The sequence below is a fragment of the Quercus robur genome, chromosome 9, assembly GCF_932294415.1.
Source record: "Quercus robur chromosome 9, dhQueRobu3.1, whole genome shotgun sequence".
Lineage (NCBI taxonomy): Eukaryota > Viridiplantae > Streptophyta > Magnoliopsida > Fagales > Fagaceae > Quercus > Quercus robur.
Genome location: NC_065542.1, coordinates 43,568,305 through 43,589,421, shown reverse-complemented (window position 1 = coordinate 43,589,421; position 21,117 = coordinate 43,568,305).

Below are 21,117 nucleotides of genomic sequence, written 5' to 3'. Positions count from 1 at the left end.
TTGTGATAGTGTAATGCAATCATTATCCCTAAAGATCTTAATGCCCAAGATTATATTTGCCTCACCTAAATCTTTCATATCAAAATTAGAGGCAAGAAAGTGTTTAGCATCATGCACAACATCAAGGCTAGTTCCAAATATAAGCAAGTCATCAACATATAAACATATAATAACACCTTGATTATTAATAAACTTGCTATATATGCATTTATCGACACCACTGATCACATACCCATGTGTAAGCATAACATTATCAAATTTTTCATACCATTATTTAGGTGCTTGTTTTAAACCATATAAAGATTTAATTAACTTACAAACTTTATGTTCTTGTCCAAGAACTACATAACTCTCGGGTTGCTCCATATAAATCTCTTCTTCTAAATCATCATTTAGAAAAGCAGTTTTAACATCCATTTGATGTACTACAAGTTTGCAAATAGAAGCAATGACAAATAAAATTCTAATAGATGCAATTCTAGTAACCGGAGAATAAATATTAAAATAATCCACATTATGTTTTTGCTTATAGCCCTTGGCTACTAAGCGAGCTTTAAACTTATCAATTGTACCATCCGGTTTTAATTTCCTTTTAAACACCCATTTGCAACCAATAGGTTTAACCTTGGGTGGAAGCTCAACTAATTCCCAAGTGTGATTAGACATAATAGATTCTAATTCATTATTAATTGCTTCCAACCAAAAAGGTGCATCTACGGATTTAATTGCATCATAGTAACTTACAGGTTCATCTTCAACGACATAGGCAAGGAAATCGTTACCGTAATCCTTTTCCTTCCTAGCTCGCTTGCTCCTTCTTATTTCTTGCACATCATCAACAAAGTCATTAGAAATTTCAAGAGAATCATGTAATTCTTTTTCCTTATTTTTCAAAGGAAACACATGCTCAAAGAATATGGCATTTTCGGATTTAATAATAGTGTATGATTCTAATATATCACTTTTGATGACAAGAAATCTATAGCATGAACTATTACAAGCATAGCCAATAAACACACAATCACATGTTCTAGAACCAAGCTTTCTCCTTTTAGGTTCGAGTAGCATGACCTTAGCCAAGCACCCTCACACTTTGAGATATTCCAAGTTAGGCTTACGCCTTTCCCAAAGTTCATAAGGAGTTTTACCGGTTTTCTTATGAGGTACCTTATTTTGAATATGGCAAGCCAAAAGAATGGCCTCCCCCCACATGTTGGAAGATAGCCCGGAACTAACAAGCATAACATTCATCATCTCTTTAAGAGTTCTATTTTTCCTTTCGGCTATTCCATTAGATTCCGGTGAATAAGGTGAAGTTACCTCATGTATTATGCCATTTTGTTCACAAAATTCCTTAAAAGAATTAGACTCATATTCACCACCTCTATCGGTTCTAAGTCTTTTAATCATTTTATTATTTTGGTTCTCAACTTCACTTTTATACTTTATAACATCTCCAAAGCTTCATCTTTGGTTCTTAGTAAATAATGTTTAGTGAATCTAGAGTGGTCATCAACAAAGATCACATAAAATCTTTACCACCTCTAGTCATAGTGTGTTTTAAATCACCCAAATCACTATGTACCAATCCAAGAAGCTCGATTTCTCTTGTTATGGATTTACAAGGTTTCTTGGTGATTTTAGTTTCGGCACAAATTTCACATTTGTCCATATTAGCTTCACTTTATGAGTTAATAATTGTTAGGACATATGTGTTTCACTTGTTAAGAACATATGTCATTCTTTTATGTAATTGGCTAATCCTTTGATAAAACACACTTTACTTGTTTTTGGGTAGATCTAGAATGTGTTTAATACTTCAAGAAACGTGTTATTCAAGTCTAGTATTAAAGTCATGAAGATTGGACCAAGAAACAAGTGAAGAAAAGCTGTTCATTAAAGCTGGACAGATAGCTTGACACCTGCGGACAGATAGCTCGACACCTCTCGACAGCTGCGGGCAGATAGCTCGACACCTCCTGATAGTTGGTGGATCGATTGAGAAAGCTTCTATCTCCTCGACAGCTCCTCGATAGCTTCTCGATAGCTGTATCTGTTGAGGTTTAAAACTCGACACCTGCTCGACACCTGCTATCTATCGAGGTTACGAAAATCAGAATTTTCAGATCTGATTTTTGGGCCAAGCTTTTGTATTTGTGTAGGGTTTCTTTTCTCACAACCCTAGACCTATATAAAGCTTATTTTAGAGGCCGTCACATAAGAGAATACAAGGAGAACATATGCAAAAGGTGACCGATGCCTTATTCTCTCTGAAAGAAGCTACTGCGTCTTTGCGCCTTAGGATTTTGTAACCAAGTGCTTCTTGATCTTCATTGTTGATGAAGTGAAGAACTTTACAGCCAACAATCTTCTTCAAGTTGGTGATTGAAGTTGCGTACTAGGATCCGCGCAATTGGTTAGTCACGTACTAGGATTTGTGCATCAAAGGGTGGCGTTCATATATTGAAGAATTCAAAGGTTTGAAGCGATAAAAGGTTTCTGCTGTAAGTTCATCTACGGGGATTGTAGAGTCTAGGGACAAAGGTTTTGTACTAGATCTGAAACTTCTCTTTACTATAGTGGATTGCTTTTTGGGAAGGTTTCCCCCTAGGTTTTTTACTATGAAACTAGTTTGTTTCATTGGTTTTCCTGGGTTATCATATCTTGTCTTATTTATTTTTCTGCTGCATGATTTTGACATGATATTGATGTTTGTTTGTTTTAACAAGTTTTATTGATAATAAATCTAATTAACAACTTAGATTTAAAACTTGTTAATTATATCAACCGGGATCTAAATTTCCTAACAATAATTCCACATTCTTTCATTTTCTTTATATAGCCAAGATTAACATGTCCAAGTCTACCATGCCAAACATCAATGGAATCAACTAAGTAAGTACAAGAAGATGAACCTTTTTCATTAATAGCTTGATCAACATTAAGTACAAAAAGACCTTCATCATCATAGCCCTTACCAACAAAAACTTCATTCTTAGTTAAAGTAACTATGCCACCACCTTCTGGCTTTCGGATTCCTCCTTTCCGGATGTTGTTCGTAATGCTTGGGCAAATCAGTCCAATCTTGATCAGGCAACTATAACTTTTGTTAGAGAAGCCCAAAGCCCAAGTCTGGAACAGGGAGCACTTTGGAAATATTCTTGTTAAGAAGAAAAGGTTGTTGGCTAGGTTATTGGGCATTCAGAAAGCTTTGGCAATTAGCCCAAATTTGTTTCTTGTCAATTTGTACAAACAGCTTCAAGGAGAGCTTAACAAGGTGTTGAATAATGAAGAAGAATTATGAGCGATGAAATCTCGCATCAATTGGATGATCCAAGGTGATCGGAATACTTCTTTCGACCATGTGTCCACCCTTATTAGAAGAAAGCACAATAAAATCCTTAGTATCAAAGACGGCCAAGGAGAGTGGATTTTTGAGCAATCAGCAGTTATGGATTTTATTCAGAATCACTTCCGGAATCTTTTCTCCTCGGAAATGCTTTTTTCTTCCAAGCAAGCTTCTTTCACTCATGCTGATGCTCCTCGCCTCTCTAATTCAGATGTCCAAACTTTATCTCTCTTGGTTCTGGACGATGAAATTAAAAATGCCCTCTGGTCTCTTAAACCCTTCAAATCCCCCGGGCTTGATGGCATTCATGCTGGTTTCTACCAGAGATTTTGGCTGCTTGTCAAGGATTCCGTAACAAATGAGATTAAGAAAGTTTTTAGGGTGAGGAAAGTTCCTGCCTATCTGAACCAGACTCATATCGCCCTTATCCCAAAGATTAAAGGTCCTGAAACCATCGGAAACTACCGCCCTATATCCCTTTGTAACTCAGTTTATAAGATCATCTCCAAAATTATTGTTACAAGGATTAGACCATAGTTGGACAAGCTGGTGTCTCCTTTTCAAACAGCCTTCGTCCCTAATTGTAAGGGCATTGATAATGCCATTATTGTGCAGGAGATTATTCATACTGTTGGAAGGAAAAGTGGGAAAGTGGGGAACATGGTCATCAAAATCGACCTTGAGAAAGCTTATGATAAATTCGAATGTTCTTTTATTCGGGATGTTCTCCATGCAGCCAACTTCCCTTCAGAGATGATTCAGTTGATTATGAGCTGTGTTTCATCATCCACAGCTTCCATCTTAGTCAATGGTGGAGCCCTTGACCCTTTTCTCCCCTCAAGAGGAATCTATTAGGGCGATCCTCTGTCTCCTTATCTTTTCATCCTTTGTATGGAAGTTTTAGGCAGAATTTTTGAGGAAAAATGTTCTCAGAAGGTTTGGACCCCTCTCAAAGCCTCTTCTAGTGGTCCAACTTTTTCTCACTTGTTCTTTGCTGATGATTTGCTTCTTTTTGTGAGAGCTAATGAGGAAAATTGTGGTAGTGTGAGAGAGGCTATTGAGGAATTCTGTTCACTGTCTAGGCAGAAAGTTAATTTCTCTAAATCCAAAGTTTTCTTCTCCCCCAATGTTGACCATGAGTAGAGAGATCGTCTTAGCAATATCCTTGGTTTTCGCTCCACTTCTAATCTTGGTAGTTATTTGGGGTTTCCCCTCAGACATGCGCAATCTTCGAACCAAGATTTGAATTTCGTTTTGAGCTGTGTTGAACAGAAGCTAGCTGGATGGAAGTCCAACCTTTTGTCTTTTGCTAGTCGCCAGGTTCTTATCCAAGCTTCCATTAGTTCGATCCCTTCTTATATCATGCAATCTGTTCTGCTCCCTTCGAGAATCCTTGACAAATTGGATAAATCTAGCCGGAATTTCCTTTGGGGCTCCTCGAACTCAAAGAGGAAAATGCACTGGGTGGGGTGGGATAAAGTCACTAAATCTAAAGCTGAAGGTTGCCTTGGTCTTCAAACGGCAAAGGGTAGGAATATAGCCTATCTCTCCAAGTTAAATTGGAGATTTCATGAGGAGAAAAATGCTTTCTGGTCCCAAGTCCTAAGAAAGAAATATTTAACTCATAGAAGACTCTCCTCTAGTAATGTGAATTCCCTTCCTAGCTCTCATACCTGGAAGGCTCTTTATAAAGGCAGTGATATCTTCAAGGAAGGAACTAGATGGAGTTTGGGTCGGGACAGTAACATCAGCTTCTGGTTTGACAGGTGGACCTCAGAAGGTCCGATAAGGAGTCTTATCCATGGTCCTCTCACTAGGGAAGAGGAGGAGTTGAGAGTTGGAGATATAGCGTCGGAATTTGGATGGAATTGGTGCAAAATTTCTATGGAGCTTCCTGCAAAGACCTATATGGAAATCAAGGCCATGCCTTATTCTCGTGTATCAGAAGAGAAGGATAAGCTCATATGGGCTGCTACCTCTAATGGAGAATTTAACCTTGCCAGTGCTTACAAGATTGCTTCAAATTAGGTGGATTTTGTCCCTGCTTTTAATGGTTATTGGATTTGGAAATTAAAAATTCTGCCAAAAATCCAGTCTTTAATCTGGATGTGCTTACACAGAAGTATTGCAACTCGGGAATGTCTTGCTAAAAGGGGTATTCCGATTAACCCTTCTTGCTCCCTTTGCCACCAATCTTCGGAATCAATCCTTCATCTTCTTGCCCTGCGATTTCTACTGTTTGGCATAATCTAAATCCTCTTAGCCTTGCTTCTACCTTCTTCTCTCAAGACTTACACACTTGGCTTGAATCCAACTGCAGAACCGGGAATAAGGTCTGCTCCTTCTCTGTTCCATGGCATATCCTTTTCTCTTTTGGAATTTGGTCTATTTGGAATCACCGAAACAAGGTTGTCTTCCAAAACCGTACTCCCTCTTCTTCTCTTCATCAAGAAGTCATCCAAAGGGCAATGGAATTTTTCTTTTGTGCCCAAGGCAGCAGCCTTCATAAGCCGAAGTTGATCAAGATGATTAGATGGGAAAGACCCTATAGGGGTTGGTATAAGCTGAACACGGACGAATCTGCAACTGGGAATCCTGGGGTTGTTGGGGGAGGCGGTGTGCTTAGGGATGATGCAGGTGTGTGGGTTAAAGGCTTTGCTAGACAAATTGGTCATACTACCAGCTTTTTAGCAGAGCTTTGGGCTCTTAGGGATGGCCTTATTATGTGTTCAGAGCTGCATATTAATGCTCTAGAAATAGACTTGGATGCCAAAGTCATCGCTGATCTGATGAATAACTCAGGGTCTTCCACTGCTTCTAATTCCTCTATAGTGGCTAATTGCAGGCTCTTGATTTCCCGTTTTCCTCAAGTTAAAGTGAAGCACTGCTATCGAGAATCAAACTCCTGTGCAGATGCCCTTGCCTGTCAAGGATCCAACCTTCCCTCTGATTTTTTGTATTTCTCTTCCCCTCCCCCCTGGTTGTTTAACGTTTATGTTTCAGACCTCTATGGTCTCTATCATTCCAGGCTTTGCCCTGGCCCAATTGTATCTTCGCCTCTTTTTTAGTTTAATGCAATCTCCAGTTTACCAAAAAAGAAAAAAAAAAACTATGCCACCATCAAATAAAACTTTAATACCGGCCTTATCAAGCAAATGTACCGAAATGAGATTGTGTCGAAAGTGAGGTATATGAAGGACATTATTGAGTGAAAGAGTTTTACTGGAAGTTAACTTCAAGAGTATCTTTCCTTTACCACTCACCGGCACGGACCTATTGTTTCCAACATAAACACATTCGGTGCCTTCCGCCATAGGAGTGTAGGAACTAAACTCCTCTTTGAATGCATCAATGTGTCTTGTGCAAGCCGAGTCAACTACCCATCCCTTCACTTTTGTCACCAAGTGTGCCTCACACACCACGGCTGCAATGATCTCTTCAGTTTGCATCACGTTTGCCTTATTTGATGTAGAGCCTTTGTTGTTGTTCTTATTGTTGTTGAAGTTGCCCCTCGCCCTACATGTTGCCGCATAATGACCTACCTTGCCACAAATAAAACAATTACCCTTTTTCTTTTGGATTTGAGGATTTGGGCCATTTTTATTATGAAATTTTCCTTTTCCCTTAAAATCATGTTTCTTATTATATTGTGGAGGTCTAGAGGGTCCTCCCTCTACAACATTAGCCTTGGAAGTAAATTCCTTAACTCTAGAAACCTTTTCCGACATCCTATTTGTTTCTTCAATTTGAATATCAACGATAGTTTGTTGAAGATTCAAATAGGTTCTATGGTGGCTATACCAGTGTTTATACTCTTTCCAAGAGTCCGGCAACTTAAACACTAAGCCATGAGCCACAAACCTCTCGGGAAAAACATCACCCTCTTTAGCTAGGTCGGATACTAATTTTTGAAAATCTTCAATTAGGCTAGAAACACTTTTTTCCTCAACCATTTGAAAAGACATAAATTTAGCCGTAGCAAACTTTTTAGCACCCTCATCCTCAAACCCATAACGACCATTAAGTTCATCCCATAAATCTTTAGCACAAGTAAAATGACAATAATTATTAAACAACTTGTTAGATAAACCACATTTAATAGTATGAACACACAATTTATTTGTTTTTTCCCACTTTGCAATATTTTTAGGATCTTCTTCGGGTTTAGGCTCATAAAGAACCCGGTCAAGTTCGGTAAATTCCAAGATGAGCAAAACCCTTTCTTTCTAACGTTTAAAATTATTTCCATCAAAAGCCTCAAGCTTTGTAATTTCCGAAATGACCTTAAGAGAATCAACAACTTGTTTCTTCATTTTTAAAACACAAAGATCAACCTTTAAAATTGTTGGAAAATATGACTAAATAAACAAGTTTTGATTCAACAATACAAACCCTAAAAAATTAGCAATGACAAAAATAAATAGATAGAGTTAGAAAGATCTCACAAACTATAGAATTACGCAAAATGCGTTGTCTTTAAAGGTTAATTCGTGCCACCTAGAGTAGAACTCGGTGTGAATGGCTCTCTTGGCCGAACAACCCCCTAAGATTAGACTATAGTAATTTCTTCAAGTTGATCACACACTCAAGCAAGAAGAACTAGGAACAACCTTACTCTTGCCTTTCCTTTACTTAAAAAAAAAAAATTGCTGAAGCTAAAACTTTTGCAGCAAAACAGAGTAAAGACAGAGGGGATATATGGCTGGAGAAGAGGAAGAAAAATGATGTATGAATAGTGTGTGTTGTAGGGTTTATATGCTAACTAAAGGAAGATAAGTGGGCTGACTAAAGGACAAGTCCTCCAATGGCTACTGTGCAGATTTGGTGCCCAACGGGCTGTTCAATAAATGCCTAACGGGCTGCTCAGAAGCTCACCAATGGACACAACAAAATCAAATCAAGTTTGGGCTAAAAGAAAGTAAGGAAAAAGGTGAGGCCTAAGAATGATGTAATAAACCCAAACCCAAGCCAACACCTAGCCCATTGTGATCCAACTTACCACCTAAGATGTGCAAAGTCTTATAAACTCATAACAAGATTTATTCCTAACCAATGTGGGACATAAACATACCTTAAGTGTTTGAAACACATATACTCCAACAGATACTATCTATGGCCCTTGGTTATGTGATAGTGTTAAACCAGGGTGGTTATCGAATCCTAGCTTTGGATTTTTTCAGGCCAAAAATTTCTCTAGCCAAGAGATTTTAATGACTTTTGTCCTATCGACAACCTCCTTCAACTCTGCTGCACTCTTCTCCTTGATTGCTTGGTGTGTGTGGCAGCGATTGAATAGACTCAAGGAGAAGAAACCATTGTGGGAAGTAGGAGACATAGTGAAAAGTGCCTCAAAACTGCTTCAGGAATTTCGTGATGTGCATAGATAGTGTCCGAGGAATATAGTTCATAAGGAAGAGATTCAATGGAAGCCTCCTAATACTAGGATCTTTAAGATAAACTTTGACGATGCTGTCTTCGAAGATTTGACAATGTCTAATTTAAGTGTGATTATCCAAGACTTCGCAGGACTAATTATTGTTGCCCTTAGTTAGAAAATTTGCCTCCCAAACTCTGTTGATCTATTAGAGGCCATGGCAGTAAGTCGAGCTCTTAGTTTTTCCCAAGAAATCAGCATTTTCCAAGTGGAAGTGGAGGGGGAATCACTCAAGGTTATTGAGGTGGTTAACAAGTTAAGGCCAAATAACACTATGTTTGGGCACATCATTGAGGAGATTATGAATTTTAAACGTTCTATGTTTCTATGCAGTTTCAAACATGTTAAGAGGGAAGGGAATAAGCTTACTTATGCCCTTACTAGAAGAGTAGTTTTAGCTGTAGATACTAATATGTGGTTAGAAGATCTACCACCATATTTTGATGGTGTATTCCAATACGATTTACCGCAATAAAATTTCCTTACTTTTATAATATATATATATAGATCAAAACTCATATAAATTATGCTGCATCTTAAAATTATAAGGCCAAATTTAAATTAATATTTCAATCTCTAAGCTCAAAACATCAATTTAATAATATTAATAAAAACTAATAGTTAATTTTTTAGATTATAATAAGAGTAATGTGTATCGAAAAAAAACAAGTGATAATAGGTGATAATTGCGTGGAATGGAGAAAGGCTTAGAGCATTCACATTAAATGTTGTAAAACCACTCCAAAAAAAAAAAAAAAAAGGAACTGATGGTGATCAACAACAAGTATTCTTTGTCTGTAGTGGTTGTCCAAGATTAGCAATGTCCAAAACAACCTTCAAAAAGGAGAAAGAAGAATCACAAACATAAAATAAAGACTTGCAAGCAGGTCACTGGTTGTCTAGCAAGGATCTGGTCGCCCAAGGAAAATACGGTTGTCCATACAATATTCAAGTATGGATGACTAATAAACGCTAAGTAAATTTCCAAGTGTTTTCTACAATCTCAAATGGTTAGCCCACTAACTTGCATCTCGAAACGTGGGGTGAATTCCACAAAATTCGCTCCACATTTCCCATTAAGTCCACACATCCCCCATGATGTTAGTGGTGCCCAATAAGTAGACCCACTCCAAATTCTCTATAAAATGACCAAGCCTCATCCAACCAAGGTACATTTTTACTATTCATACATTGACTACTTCTGTGTTCTAGAGAGAAAACTAACTTAATCATCGGAGGGTTCTTGGCTGGTTCACCCTGGTCATCTTTGATAGTTACTTTCTTCCTTTTCAGGTCATCCAACTGCCTTGAAAGTCCAGATTATTCAACCTACTGATTTTTGTGCATCATCAAAAACTATTTTAGCACCTTAAACCATGAAAATCATGCTACATCCGGATTGTTATATCTAACAAATTTTAGCATTAAGCTACGATGAACTCTTACTAGTAAGAGCATTCACATTGAAAGCTTATTTCAGCTCTCAAACAACCAAAACCTATGCTACATCCCAATTGCTAAATCTATAATTTTTTTCCAACCAGCTACAATATGAATTGCAATATATAGTAGTTCACTGTAGCTACAAGTGATACTTAAAAAACTTCATTTTATTTCGTTGTCTCTCTCTTCATCATTCAAAAATTATCTTTCACACTTTTTATCTTTATCTTCTCTCTTTTATTTCTCTCTTCTTTGTTTCTTTCACCCTAACGCCTCCTTCTTTTCCTCTCGATTGAAACCAAACCCTCTCGCCCAATGCCTCTCTTCTCTATCTTGCAACTAAACCCAAAGCCTCTTTATTCTCACTGTCTCTCACAAATTTCTTACCCATTTCTATAGTCTCTTATCTCTCTCTGACTGAACCCAAGGCATCTATCTTTTTGCCCTCTCTCCTCTCTATTCTTATCTCAAAATTGAAGCTTTAAGGGAGGGGATGGTGGTTATGGTTGTTGTTATGGTGGTTTGTTGGGCAATTGGTGGTTGGAATTTCATGGGTGGGTGTTTTATGTTATTTTAATGAGAAATGCTAGGTCTATAATATTTTCACAACAAATCATAAGTAGCATTTTCTTACATGTTGTTATTGGTGGGCAAAAAATAATTTCAGTGGTATATTCAAATAATAACTAATACTTTCAACCACCATATACAGTATCCAAATCACCAACAACTAAAAAACCATGCCACATCTTAACCAAAACCCCATCACAAAACCCAAAAAACTTCATGCCCTAAACTAAAAATGCCATAAAAGTCCCCATTGCCCAATCAACCATAACCCATTACCAATATCCTCCATAAACATAACCACGTATCTAAATCAAAACCTATTAATTAAATTCCTCATACACCAGCTCACAATTCCATGGTCCAAAGATGAGCTAGAGAAAGAAAGTGATGAGGCATGATAATGAGAGGTAGACTTTACGATAATCGAGTTAGAGAAAGCATGAATTTGAGAGGAGTTTTGAGAGGTAGTCTTCTAATAACTTATTTGCCTAATTTGGGGAAAATTAAAACTTACCCACTTGTAGTTTGGCTAAAATTGAAGTTGCTTACCTGTGGTTTGAAATTTGACATTATACCTACCTGAGATTAGTTCAATTAGATTTCCTTAATCCACCTCTGTTAAAAATATGGTTAAGGGTTGTTGAGGTACAAATTTTCGGGCCTTAAATTCTTTAGCCCACTCACAAAAATACCCACATGAGCCCACACATTATTTTGAGCCTACATAAATATTTCCCGCATATTACTCGAATATTCTCCATGATATTGGGCTCCCACAAATATTTCCTATATAAAGCCTCATAAATTTCCTTGGGTTTTCTCACAAATATTACCCATTACATCCCACAAAAAAAAAAAAAAATACTCACCATGTTACTACCAAAATTGGCCCACAAAATTATACCATCTCTATAAAAAGCTCAAGCTCATTTACCTTGTGGGCAAAGCTCAAAAGCCCAACAAAACCTTTACAAAGCCTATTGCTACACGGCACCTTTAAAGCCCGCTATGATGCGGCATCTCTAAAGCCCGTTGCTACATGGCACCTCTAAAGCTCGCTACGATGTGGCACTTCTAAAACTCGTTGCTACACGGCACCTCTAAAACCCGTTGCTACATGGCACCTCTAAAGCTAGCTACAATACAGCATCTCTAAAACCCGTTACTACACGGCACTTCTAAAGCCCACTACGATGCGGCATCTCTAAAGCTCGTTGCTACATGGCACCTCTAAAGCCCGGTATGATTTGGCACCTCTAAAGCCCGTTGCTACACAGCACCTCTAAAACCCGGTACGATGCGGCATCTCTAAAGTCCATTACGATGCGGCATCTCTAAATCCCGTTGCTACACGACACCATTTATAAAGCCCGCTACGATGCGGCATCTTTAAAGCCCGCTATGATGCAGCATCTCTAAAGCCCGTTACGATACGACAATATTTTTACAAATTCTATAAAGCCCAAATGCTAATTTGGCATCTATTTTTGTAAAGCCCAAACATTAATATTTGGTACTTATTTTACAAAACCCAAATCTATTTTGGCAATTATTTTACAAAACCCAAAATAATATTTTGGCAAAAACAATTATATTATGCTCAAAGCCCAAATACTAATTTGGCACTTATTTTGCAAAGCCTGAATATTCTTTTGACAACTATTTCATAAAGCCCAAATGCTACTTTGACACATATTTACTAAATTCAAATATTATATTGACACTTTTTAAATCCCTCACTCATGGGAAATATAATTGTTCATCTCTCAAGAAATACCTCTCTTACAAGATTTATAAAAGCCTATGAACATTACCCATGACAAAACTATTCATTTTGTAGGGATAACCAAGCCCAAGGAAGCTTAACTATAAAGCCCAGCTGAGTCAGGCCAACCTACACACAAATCCCAGCAGCCGGAGGTCACGTGAATTGACCAGCCAAATTTCAGTGACAATTGAACAATTGGAGCCCCTTCCTATCAGATCCCAACTTGTCCAATCAGACCAAAAGAGGACACGTGTCCATCAAGGGTTGAATCCTTCCTTCATGTGACATAAAGCTGAAACTGATGTGACAAAAAGCCGGGAAGCTTCAGCCAGTTGTCCCTTTTTTCTTCTCCAACCCAGCCGGTCAAAAATCAAGAGCAGCCATAATCAGACCACTAAAACTCCTGAAACAACATGAAATCAACTTATTTTCATACTAAAAATGTGTATTCTCTGGTTCATGGACCAAGCACATGAACCCCAAATGAGGAAACATAGGGAAATGTGGTTTGGAGGGCACCAAGGGGATCCCAGCAAGGGCTCCAAGGTTGACACCTGGCTTGGAGTGGTCCAATCTGCCCTAGGGAGCTTTGATTCTAGTTGCAGTACAACCAAGATCATTAGCCTAAATCATGCTCTAATTCCATCAGCCTAAAGCATGCTCTAATTCCATCAGCCAAGGCCAATCAGCATTCAATATTAAGTCAGAATCTCAACTGTTATTACCCAAAATAGCAAGAACCCTCTTAAGTTGAGCTTACTATTCTTAGCTAAAATTCTAAGAACGATTCTCTAAGAATTTTTTGAAGATTGAGGAAGATTTAGCAAAAATTATTTGCTAATTACCCCTTAAAACCCAACTATAAACGGAATTCTCCATTAATGCTTTAGGGCACACTAAGCTACACACCAAGATTTTTCCTTAACCTTCCTGTAAAAGGGCCTTCTCTAAGTTATGAAAAAGACTGAATTCTTAGTTTTTTAAGTTGTTACTGGTTGTTATTATTGGGTTAAAAAAGTAATCTCATTGTTAAATTCAAATTTAAACCAATAAAGATTCTCAAAAAAAAAAAAAAAATTTAAACCAATAATAACTGACTAAATATAATTTGTTGTAAAAATAATGTGAACGTATTTGTGGGGCCCAATAATTTATGGGCCAGGCCCACTTGCTCATGGGGAGTCCGAAGGCCCAAGCCGAAAAAAGGTTATGGCCCAAGCTCAAAAATATAAGGCAAAAAATGGCCCAAAGATGCAGCCGAGGACAGTTTAGTCCTCGGCAGACCTAAAGCTCCATTGAGAAGAGGGGTAAAAAAGAGGTATAGGAACAAATTTGTAAGGAGATCTAAAATATCTTGGGTAAGTTACCCTTACTACCCTTCCTAGATAAGACTCTGCACCTAACAGAACCGGATTCTTAGGCTTTATCAACCATCCCCAACAATTCTGGGATTAGACTGACGGAACAAATATCAGTCCTGGAAAAGTTGACCCTACACGTGGACGAGGGACAGCGAACGTAGGCTGGTATAAAAGAAATGGTAAACTAATTAGAGGGGGGGAGCCCATCTCACCTGGAGGAGAAAAACTCCAGGGATGAGAATGCCTTGACAAGGTATGCACACCACCATAAAAAACCCACCGCCGGGTAACTGGGGAAAGACATTAGTGCTCCTCGGACATGATCCGAGGAGTCCAATCCCTCAGGTTACGAAGTTGTAGGGCTTGGATATCTAGACTGAAGCCTTTTCTTACCTGAGTTCCCCTAAAGTCCGGTCTGGACCAACGCCCTGCGACCAAACGCTAGCCTTTCAAACCCACTCTCTACAAATCATATTGTGAGGAATCTTTCACGTGCGAGCCCGACATCATTATTGGGCCGTTAAATAATCGTGTCCCTACAATTGGCGCCGTCTGTGGGGAGGCTTGCGCGTTGGCACAAGTGGCGCATGAGTCAACTCTCTAGCAAGTAGAGATTCGCGGGTTTTTCCCCATCTCCGGTGACCTACAGTTGTCGCTTCGATATAAACTTGTGCCAGGGCTTACATCCTGTAGTGCCAACGGCACGGGCAGCTCTAGGGGCTTCCGACCTCAAGTCAGCTCTCCCCGCCATGGTCAAGGGGCTGACCTGGGAAAAAAGCAAATAAGTACTCAAAAAAGTTTTGGACAGAACCTAGGTCTTGCATGGTCCTCGGACTCAAGCCTATGGGGAAACCAAGTACACAAAAGAAAAAACATAAGTTTTGGACAGAACCAAGGCCTTGCATGGTCCTCGGACTCAAGCCTATGGGGAAACCAAGTACACAAAAGAAAAAACATAAGTTTTGGACAGAACCAAGGCCTTGCATGGTCCTCGGACTCAAGCCTATGGGGAAACCAAGTACACAAAAGAAAAAACATAAGTTTTGGACAGAACCAAGGCCTTGCATGGTCCTCGGACTCAAGCCTATGGGGAAACCAAGTACACAAAAGAAAAAACATAAGTTTTGGACAGAACCTAGGCCTTGCATAGTCCTCGGACTCAAGCCTATGGGGAAACCAAGTACACAAAAGAAAAAACATAAGTTTTGGACAGAATCAAGGCCTTGCATGGTCCTCAGACTCAAGCCTATGGGGAAACCAAGTACACAAAAGAAAAAAAAACATAAGTTTTGGACAGAACCTAGGCCTTGCATGGTCCTCGGACTCAAGCCTATGGGGAAACCAAGTACACAAAAGAAAAAACATAAGTCGCTGGAAGCACAATTGGAGTTCCCTACTTCTCAGTCAACTGCTCGGATGGATTATTTAGAGATTATCATTCTCAGACGGTATTCACGTGCTTATCACAGAATATTCAACTGTTACCCCGGTTAGTTTCCTAAGTTTGATTTACTATGAATTATCGTCATAATGCCTGGTAGTATTGGTAAATCAGAATTAGTTGGATTATGTTTCAAGGTTTCCTGCTCTAAATATCCTTGAAGAAACACACACATGGAGCACACCCATTCACAAAGTAGTGTTGCCAAAAGATCAGTATTCAAAACATGTAAATAAATTTCCATTTTTACTAAAACAAAGAAGTAGTACAACGTACAATGAAAAGCTGGAATCAGCTTATGTCAAAGCTCACTACATAATTGAAAAGGAAGATACAAAAAATAAAACAAAGCCAAGGAGCAGTACAGACGAGAGGTTGGCTTCTAAAGCTAACCACATAATCAAAAAGAAAGATACAAGAGAATAAGATAAAGCCGAGGAGGTGGCACAGAAGAGAGGTTGGCTACTGCTTCAAGACCTCGTTCTTCCTCAATGCTTTTACATGCCCATAACTCAGGCAGCAAAAGAACCCAACCTGGGGCCTGCAACATCGAAGAAAAGGTGCAGAGAGAACCCAACTTGAGCCTCACACCGCTGAAGGAAAGGTGCAGGGAGCTGGAAGTTGAGGAGCCTTCACTAAAAATTTGCCTGCAACAAGGCAGAGGCGCTGATGGCGGAGAATCTTTCTTCTGACACACCAAAATTCTGGCATGAACAAAACCTGCTTCGGATTTTGACTAAAAGAGGGAGAGACACCCTTTCCCATCGGTCGAAATGGAGTATTCTCTTGAACTTATGCTTCCCTTGCCCGTACCTCACTATTTTGAGTCTCAGGAGGACACGACGCTTCTGTGGTGGAGAGAGTTCCTTCTCCCCAACCCTCACCTCAAACATGTTATGCTAAGGGAGGATAGCACTGAATATAGGAGTTGTGATTTGGGAGGAAGTTGAAGGATTTGTGTGTAGGTAAAGCAACTGTCTCTCCCATTTATTTAAGAGGATAAGGTGGTGGCATTTAATTCACGCAGCGTCCCAAGGGACGCTACAGACAAAATGGCTCTGGCTCAATTTTCAACGCCAACTGCAACCACAAGATTAAAGGAGCCTCGTAAAGGCGCACCTCGAACACTGGGACGTCAAAGAGTATCGCATGGCCAAAGACTACAGAAATACCTCTTAATTCGTGGGCCTAGTGAATTCGCGGCCCAGGCCCGTTCTGCATGAGGGCCCAGGGACTATGGCCCACGCCGAGGAACAGCCGTTGCCGAGGACAACCTCCTGCTCGGCGCCTCGTGAAATACCTGAGGAAAGGGAGAAACTGAACTCAAAAAGTTTTGGACAGAACCAAGGCCTTGCATGGTCCTCGGACTCAAGCCTATGGGGAAACCAAGTACTCAAAAAGTTTTGGACAGAACTAAGGCTTTGCATGGTCCTCGGACTCAAGCCTATAGGGAAACCAAGTACTGAAAAAAGTTTTGGACAGAACCAAGGCCTTGCATGGTCCTCGGATTCAAGCCTATGGGGAAACCAAGTACTCAAAAAATTTTGGACAGAACTAAGGCCTTGCATGGTCCTCGGACTCAAGCCTATGGGGAAACCAAGTACTCAAAAAGTTTTGGACAGAACCAAGGCCTTGCATGGTCCTCGGACTCAAGCCTATGGGGAAACCAAGTACTGAAAAAAGTTTTGGACAGTACCAAGGCCTTGCATGGTCCTCGGACTCAAGCCTATGGGGAAACCAAGTACTGAAAAAAGTTTTGGACAGAACCAAGGCCTTGCATGGTCCTCGGACTCAAGCCTATGGGGAAACCAAGTACTCAAAAAATTTTGGACAGAACCAATGCCTTGCATGGTCCTCGGACTCAAGCCTATGGGGAAACCAAGTACTGAAAAAAGTTTTGGACAGAACCAAGGCCTTGCATGGTCCTCGGACTCAAGCCTATGGGGAAACCAAGTACTCAAAAAAGTTTTGGACAGAATCAAGGCCTTGCATGGTTCTCGGACTCAAGCCTATTGGAACGCCAACTACTCGGATGGGAAAGTCCTCGGCTCAAATACTGTAAAATGTTAAGGCCAATAAAAGTGTTAGGATGATGGCGGGACGCCCCATTATTCGGTAGCCTAAGGGGGCTGTTCATTTTTGCGGGTGATACGTCTTCGGATGATTACTTCCTACACCGTATAAAGCATCCAGTTCTAATCTCGGCATATGTTTTGGGTAAGTATCGTTATTCACAGGTAGGTATTGCTGTGTCAAGCAATTCTATTAAAATTATGGTGACATCTTTTTATTAGCAAGTATTTTGTCCTTAGTTGTCATTAATTCAAATGCTATATTATTGTGCCGAGCAGCGCTTGCAAATTTGTAAAAACATAGAGACAGAACATACGAAGTAAAATAACAACAATTTTTATTAATATGAAAAATTATTACAACGTACAAAGAGGGGCTTAAACAAGCCTATACAAAAGGTAAATTGCCGAGGCAAGGACAACATTAGTAATACAGATAAGTGAACAGTCAGGTGTCTTGTGAACTCGTCTTCAAAGTCTCTCCAATCTCTGTCTCAGTATTGCTCATATTGAGAGAAGAACCTTCTTTAGAAAAAGATGAAGGAGAAGGAAGAAGAAGATGAAGGAGAAGGAAGAAGAGGATGGAGGAAATGAATGAGGAAGATGGAGGAGATGAATGAGGAAGATGGAGGACATGAGTAAAAGAAGGAGGAAAAGAAGAGGGAAAAGGTGAGAAGGAAGAAAGAGAGGCAAAATGAGGTACCAGTGAACAAAGAGAGGAAGAAGCAGGGGCACTTAGTCCCTGCCCCAGTCCTGACTCCTAACACACTGGTGCCATGTTAGATATGCTCGTGAAAGAGCGGGTGGTACTGATAGTGTGTGTCCTCGGCTCAGTCACGCCGAAAGTGTGACGTGACGAGTCCCTGCTTCGGATTTTGGCTGAAAGGAAGGCGAGGCAAATCTTGAGTCTCCGCCATCCTTGCCCTGACCGAGCCATGTCGAGTTTCGTTAGAACATGGTGTTTCTGGGAGGGAAATGGTTTTTTCATTGCTTATTACTATGGTGAGTATATTTCAGGCTAAGGTATAACCAGAGAGTAAAAGTAAACTCCGGAATGAATCTAAGGGTTCCAAATTTTGGAGGGATTAAAGGGATTCATCTATATGAGAAACAACTCTTGTTTCTTCTCTTTATATAGGGGACGAAGAAGAGGGTACTTAATGCGTTCAAATCTCCAGGGAAATCTGCAAACAAGAGTACGCCCGTTCCGCTCCCCCGCGCCATCAATAACCGTTAAATCTGGGAGGTCTCGTAAAGGGAAGATATTAAAGACGCGCTTCGGATAACCAAACGGCATAAGAGCATCGTGCGCAAATTAAGGGGAACATCTCGTAGATCGGTACATTCCCTGGGCAGGTGAAGAGTCGCCAGCGTCAGTCAAGGGCTGAAATAAATGAGCCATAATAAAGGCTCGGTATTACCAAAACCCCCATCTCCAACCAAGATGTTGGACATCAGGGTTTTGAGGGGCTATTGTGGGGCCCAATAATTTATGGGCCAGACCCACTTGCTCATGGGGAGTCCGAAGGCCCAAGCCGAAAAAAGGTTATGGCCCAAGCTCAAAAATATAAGGCAAAAAATGGCCCAAAGATGCAGCCGAGGACAGTTTAGTCCTCGGCAGACCTAAAGCTCCATTGAGAAGAGGGGTAAAAAAGAGGTATAGGAACAAATTTGTAAGGAGATCTAAAATATCTTGGGTAAGTTACCCTTACTACCCTTCCCAAATAAGACTCTGCACCTAACAGAATCGGATTCTTAGGCTTTATCAACCATTCCCAACAATTCCGGGATTAGACTGACGGGACAAATATCAGTCCTGGAAAAGTTGACCCTACACGTGAACGAGGGACACCGAACGTAGGCTGGTATAAAAGAAAGGGTAAACTAATTAGAGGGGGGGAGCCCATCTCACCTGGAGGAGAAAAACTCCAGGGATGAGAATGCCTTGACAAGGTATGCACACCACCACAAAAAATCCACCGCCGGGTAACCGAGGAAAGACATTAGTGCTCCTCGGACATGATTCGAGGAGTCCAATCCCTCAGGTTACGAAGTTGTAGGGCTTGGATATCCAGACTGAAGTCCTTTCTTACCTGAGTTCCCCTAAAGTCTGGTCTGGACCAACGCCATGCGACCAAACGCTAGCCTTTCAAGCCCACTCTCTACAAATCATATTGTGAGGGATCTTTCACGTGCGAGCCCAACATCATTATTAGGCCGTTAAATAATCGTGTCCCTACAGTATTAATTTTCAAAATTACAAAAATATTATTATACTATTTTTACTGACTCTTTTGCACTCTAGCTAAAACATGTTAGCTTTCAAGATTTTTCTTATTGTATTTTTCACTTTATGGCTGGCCCATGAATAGTGCCTCTCCCATACGCAAAACATGTAAACATTCACATTGGTGGAGTCATAAATTTAGCAATATGGCTCCACAAAAAGCTACTTTATCTATCTTACTTTCTCACTTTACAAAACACCCAATATCAGTGGTTTTATTTTAGTTTTCAACACAATAAAATAATATAAATAATATGATAAAATAACATATCCATTACAATAAAATAATATATTCACTACAAAGCAGTGTGAACACATGAGTAAAATAATATATTTAATATAAAGCAGTGTGAACACATAAATTAATCATATATATACATATTTTTTTTTTACCTATGACCTACTGTGGCTGTGCACTGTAGTTGTGGAGCCAAATTATTTAGCTTTGGCTCCACCAATGTAGTCATAAATTTGTATTTGGTGGTGCTAAGATTGCAATATAGCTTTTTAGCACCACCAATACTAATACTCTTAAAAAGCTAGTTTTTTTACTATTTATCTTATTTTTGCTATAATTCATGGGTCCTATTGCATTTTTTGGTGTTATTCATATGCTCCACTATACTATTTCAACTATTTTTTAGCTTTATTTACAGTATTTTTTAGTAAAAAAGTTTTCAGTTAAATAAGTTGTTCCCAAATGGACACTAAATATGTGATTTTGCTTTTCTTTTATATTTCTCTCATCTAAAAACTCAAAAAAAATAAAAATATAAGATCAAAAAGAATCCAGCGGAACACTTGCATCATGGGATTTCAAATTATAAATAGTCAACTTAAATTTTGATCAAACCTTGTAAGGTATCAAATTTTAAATCACAGGTAGACAACTTAATTTTGGGTAGTGACTAGGCTTGTCCACGGGTTGGGCCAGGTTGGTTTTGGACCTAACCTAGACTCGACCCACCGGCGTTGGGTGGAGGAACTCGAAACCGACCGCTGGAATCAATCGGTCGAATTGGTTTTGGGTGAGGGTGAGTGTTGGTCGGTTCGGTCGGTCGCTGGAAATTAAAAAAAGTCATCGAAATCTGCAAAAAACGTCGTTGAAATCTGGAAAAATTTGCCAAAATTTGTAAAAAGTCGTGGAATGTGGAAAAAGCCATCGGAATTTGCATTTTATCGTCAGAATATGCATTTTTTTGCTGGAATCTACATTTTTTTTGGCTAAAAATTGCTGAAATTTAGCCGGATCTGGCTAAATCCCACCAGGTCTAACAGGATCTCATCGAGATCTCACTAGATTTGGTCGAGATCTCACCAGATCTAGTCGAGATCTTGTCGGATTTGGCTTGTTTTTGTAGATTTGGCTGGATTTTTTATATGACTCTGGTA